A 5,859-nucleotide genomic window follows, 5' to 3' on the forward strand; every position below is an offset into this window, starting at 1 on the left:
CAGGCCAGCCCTGGTGTCAGCACTTGCACAGGAAATCCCCTCTTATAAACAGAGTCATATTCCAAAAGTTCATTCATATGTTTATTTCTTGAATTGGGGAGCTTGTCTTCCCCTGTAACCAATAATTTAAATGTTTTCAGTGGTGAATTGGTTTTCCAAGATCTATCAAAAACCCTCTTGAATACATGGAGTTCCTACAGTGTCATACTAATAGTACTTCGTGAATTCTACCTAACATATGATGCATTATTACTAGGAGGGAAATACAACATGTCATGAGTTTTATGTCAGGTTGGACCAACAGTGCAGAGCGGGTTATCAGATTAAATCAGTGCAGAATAGGGCACAGTCTAGGGAAGAAAGGAGGGCGAACTTTATCTGAATTTCAGCATGAAAATAAAAACACAAATACAAATTTTGTCTGCTTCATAGGTTTGTGTGCAGGATTGAGTAAGACAGTCTACAGAAAAGTGCCATGAAGTACTCGCTTCGGCAGCACATATACTAAAATTGGAACAATACAGAGAAGATTAGTATGGCCCTTGTGCAAAGATGACACGCCAATTAGAGAAGCATTCCATATTTAAAAAAAGTGCTATGAAAAGAAATTTGCTTAAATTCTATAAGCTTTGTTAAGGCTAGTCATTCCTTAAATATTCCAAGAAGGTGGCTGAGGAATATGCCAATGTTGGGCTGCTAAGGTCTCATGTTCAACCTCAGTTAGTTGTAGTCATGATAATACAAGCAACAGCAATAGTGAAAATAATGTTTCTGAGGGTTTTTTAAAAAATAAATATTAAATAAATAAAAATGTCTTCATTTTCTAATAATATAAATATGTCATATTATATTTATTTGGCTAAGATGTGTTATTCAGTATTCAGTCTAGATAAAGTTCTGAAGGTAAGTTTTGAATGGCATTTAACAATTAAGTTTAATGATTTGGGATAGAATAGCCTCCATCATATGATCAAAACTCCTCCATTTGACAGCCCTAAAATTCCCAGATGGCCCAAGAAAGAAGGAATTTTTCTCCCTTATATTGCCCTTTCTTTCAGATTTAGTCAAGCTATAAAATTCTTATCTGCCAGTCTCTGTCTTCAGTTCTGTCTGCAGATTTTAGAATGTCCAAATTTACATGGTTAATTTCTTAACATTTTTCTCTACATCTATTCCTTTCTTCTTATTCTTCTCTCCCTCTCACTTTAACCCACTTCTCACTAGTATATCCATTAGCAGGGGAAGAAGCTATAATACAAGAACTTTCTTAAATAATAAGCAGCAATGGTAGAAAGTGGGCAATTGTTCAGCACCAGTTTCCCTGGGTGTACAGTTAAACTACATTTCCCAGCCTCCCTTGCCGGCAGGTAGATGAGCAGTATAGCTAAGTACTGTCCTGGTCTAGAGAATTAAAGCAAATACACAGTAATGCTTCCTGACCTGCTGTTGTTTCCTGGCTCTGACTTAGACCTGAAAAAGCAGGACCATGAGTCCTTGAATAACTGCCTAGAGCAGAGTCACACTTGGCCAAAAGTACCGTGTACTGTGTTATTTTACTGCAGAGCCTTGGGAAATTGTGGTGTTAATTATCCTACTTTCACTGATAAATATAGTGAAGAGCTGGAATCGAATACAAGCCACCAGCTTCCATTGTCCAAAAGTTTTATCTCTGCCCCTTCTTAAGTATAATTTGCATCCTAATCAAGAGCCAACAGAAGAAAATTTTTCCTTTATGTTCTCTTACTGGTTCTTGAAAACTAAAGATATCTCATGGTAACAAAGCACCATGTCACATAGTGACCAAGTTCAGAAAAGCAAGTGAGAATTCTAGGTGTCATGAGAGAGGGAAAGGGAAGATAGATAAATACAAAGTATGGCCTTGATTCATTTCCCACCTCCTGGATATGGCCTTTGTCTACCCTGAACAGAGGAACACTCGTCGAGACTCCCAAGCATGGAGTGTTTATGCTGGCTTGCACTGTGGAAACACAGCGCCTTCTGCCCAGTGCCAGTCATTCCTCACATCGCCAAGCATTTCCAAGTTCAGTTCCACAAAAAGGGAAAGAACTGCCTCAGAGTGGCTCAGAGAGGCTGGCGCAAATGTGTTTTTCCACATAAAGGTTGCCATCTATAAACAAAATCAAGATTGAGGGGAAGTGGGGCTGTTCTTTGTTTTGCTGGTCCTGTGCAATTTGGACCACTTGACCCCTCTTGCATCAACCAATCATCCTCCCCAAGCAGGGACAGTTAAACTCATTGGCTGGGACCTCGGTACTCTAAAAAAATATATCCGGTAAAAATAGCACTATGGCCATTGGAAACAGATTCAGGTGAATCGATCATATGCTATCATTCCATGGAACAAAGAAATCCAGGGAGAAAGCTTATGATTAGTCAGAGATCTACTGATATGTCCAAATGTCCATTGTGGACAACACAGAAAGTCTTCTCTCTTTAGCTTCAATGTTGAAGGATACAGATAAACTCAGGTACCAAATATAAAACTTGAGGCCCATGTAGTCTGGCTGAGTATGTGGGAAATTTGGTTTAATAAAAATTTAAAGTTAAATTAGATATAACAAGTAGATGAGGTAAAAAGACTTTGTGACCGGGTTCATTTTCCAGCTAATGTTAGCTTATTTAGCTTAAGCTTCTGGTTAGTTCATTTGTTTAAAATAAAAAAAAAATAGAATAGGTCCTTGTTTAAGTTGACCAGTTAATTTATTTTTACAAGATAGACTAGTGAATACCTTTTAAAAAAGTTTTATTTTCTATGCTTTAGTAGAACTCAAATATTTCAAAACTGGCATATCAGATTTAGGAGGTCTAGGGGCTGTGGTTGACAAGTTTCTTTGATTTTTCTACTCAACCACTTTTTTTTTCTTTTACAGAATTTCTATTTGAGGCCTAGAGATATCTCAAGAGACTAAGTGTAGACTTTGCCTGCTGAAGGCCTGGATCTTACAGGAATAACCCCTGAGCACAGAGATGGGAGTAATCTCTATTCAATGTCAGATTTGAGTCTTACCTAGGTGCAGACATGAATGGACTTTTGAGGTATAAAGTTCAAAGTCAGTTGACACAATAGGCCATGTTGAGATAATCCTGATCAATTAGAGGAGAAGATCAATCAGATCAAGCAGGAAGGGAAGTTAGAAGGATGAAATGTATAACTGCTGGCTTGGAAAATGGGGTGGGCAATATGCACAGGCCCTAGACCACCTCTTTCAGTCAGCAGCTATTAAGGAAATAGGAAGTCAGTTTTATAAGTATGAAGAGGAAAAATTCCATTAATCAGTGAAAGGAATATGGAAGTGATGTGTCTGATATGAACACAGCTGGCAAACATCTTTTGAGATGCTATATTGGTCAGGATTTTCCAAAGGGAGAATCAATAAGATTGATAGAGGAATATCGAGAATAGATTTATTCTAGGAATTGGCTAACATAATTATGGACCTGAGAAGCTCACTTCCAGCCACCTACAATAGGAGACAAGAAATTCCATTTGAATCTGCAGGTCTTGAATTGCAATGTCAATAATATAGGTCCTAGTCTGAGTCTGAAGCCAGAGAACAAGGAGTAGCTATGTCTGATGGCAAAGCGGGTGAAACCTCCCTTTCTTCCATTTTTATTTTAATCAAGATCTCAACTGGAAAAGATAAATCTTGTAACTTTGAAAAGATCAATCTACTGACTCAGACTAATCTTTTCCAGAAAGACTTTCACAGACAGACCCAGATAATGTTTTACCAGTCTTTTAAACATCCCTCACTTCTCTCAAGTTAGCAATGTAAAATCACAGGCCCTGAAATAAAATGAAATCCAGAGCTATGAACAGTTAAATACTCCCAGTTTTAAGACCCTGTATTTGGGATTATTTTCTATAGAGCAAATAGTTCTATATTCTTTTCAGGGAGTCATAAAGCTCAGAGATGCAAATGATCTTAGACCATATGCAGGCTATATTCATGACTATATTCATGGACAGATACTCTTTGAATTGATCTTTCTAGTGAGAAGGTAACTCTAAGGATTTTCTCCTACTGTGTAAAAATGATAGTTTCTTAACATGAAATCAATGGTTACAAAAGAAGAGGGGACAGATGTCTTGATAACTGTTGCCACAGTGTTTTCCACAGGAAATATTCTCCTTTTGAGAGGTAACTCCTGTTGAGCTGCATTAGACTTCTTTATGGATAAAGGTACTCACTGCACAATGTTAGCACACTTTTTTTTTTTTAATCTGTGGACCTCTTATGTAAAATGTGGGCAGTCTGTTATGTCTTAAGTGCTGACATTTGGGATAGGTGTAGTTGTATTTTAAAGAAATTTGTACAGAAAAAGCCCCCCCCCTTTTTTTTTTGCAAAGTCTGAACCAGTGTATTTTAGTCCTTGGCTTCTGCCATATCACTTGGGTCAATCATTGATACTTCAGAGATTTAAGTTGTTTCCCTGAAAACTGAAGGATCACAGTACCTAAAAGATAAAGTCTTTTCCAGCTGAAGTGTCCTGGCCTGCGGGGACACTGAAGGTTTCTGGTTATGTCTTAAATGAACTAGTTATTCAAATTTTTTATGTGTTAGTAATACTGGCAATGTCCCATGAGAGTCAGTTTTATGAAGTAGGTAAGGAAACCCTTTTAGAAACATAATATTTGAGTGGAACTTGGGAATCTGAGACTATGCAATTATGAACAATGGGTTAATTCCCAGAATAGTGAACAAGTATAATGGAGCATTAATTAGATAGGACCCATGCTTTGGTAAGTTTTTTGCCTGTATTTCCCTTATACAATTTTAAAATATATTTTTGTTGTAGATGGGTCGTCCCTGCCATGCTCAGGGACCCTTTGTGCTTGCTGGTGTTCTTTTAGACCATGAGGCATCAGAGATGAAAGTTGGGACTTCCGTATGAAAAGCATGAGCTCCAGGCCTTTGAGCAACTTTGCAGGCCCCTATTTTTACATATTTAATTATGCATTAGTTTTCAAGGGTTGCCATAGCCAAATACTGCAAACAAAGTGACGAAAACAACAGATTTATAATCTTATGTGCTGACACTGTGATGCTGAATCAAGGTGTCATCAGGCTTGGTTCCTGTACAGGGCTGGGCCAGACAATATGTTCCATTTCTTACTTCTACTTTACATAACTCTAGGTGTTTCTTGGCTTGTAGATGAGACTCTCCCGTGCATACATTGTGCTTCTTCTGTGTTTTTCTACATTCAAATTTTCCTAAACAATTATGTCTTTGGGGTACTAGAAGATAGGAAACAAATTTATTCTCAAAAAATGGCCTATTAAAGTTATGTAGGTACTATCACAATATCCTCAGTTTTACTTCTTGGCTCATAAAACCTAAAATATTTGCCATCTGACTCATTAGTCAGAAGTTTGTCTGTCCTATCTATACTACTGATTCTCAGATTTTAGAGGACGTTATCACTTAGTAGACTTACAGGAATTCAATCATTTGCAAGTCGTACTGATACTGATAGTTTAGATAGTAATTCCCAAACTCAGGTCCTTAAATGTGTCACGTCATAGAGGGAACTTGTTGACAGTACAGATTCTTGATGTTCCACACTTGCTTAGTCAGAATCTCCAGGGAGAAGGTCAGAGCATATTCTTCTGTACAACTAGGCATGGGAATTACTGGCCTTGTTTAATTATTCTGGTCAGGAAGTACAACTGAGTGGATTATTCTCTTGTGATTGGATTGATTTGCTGGCTCTTCAACTGTGAGAGATCAGAATTGGTGAATCCTATTTTTCTTGTTAAGACTTGTGCTAAAGGAAAACATCATCAAGAAATGTCTGGTCTGGATTCTACCAAGGCCAGAGATCTTTGTTTAGGC

General features: G+C 37.6%; 1 non-coding gene across 1 annotated transcript; it reads left to right on the forward strand.

The window, feature by feature from the left end:
* Positions 1-480: 480 nt before the first annotated feature.
* Positions 481-587, forward strand: LOC126002147 (U6 spliceosomal RNA). The gene has a single exon (XR_007492922.1). It is a non-coding gene; the product is annotated as a U6 spliceosomal RNA (small nuclear RNA).
* The last annotated feature ends 5,272 nt before the right edge of the window (positions 588-5,859 follow it).

This window comes from Suncus etruscus, chromosome 2, assembly GCF_024139225.1.
Source record: "Suncus etruscus isolate mSunEtr1 chromosome 2, mSunEtr1.pri.cur, whole genome shotgun sequence".
In the NCBI taxonomy this organism is placed as follows: Eukaryota; Metazoa; Chordata; class Mammalia; order Eulipotyphla; family Soricidae; genus Suncus; species Suncus etruscus.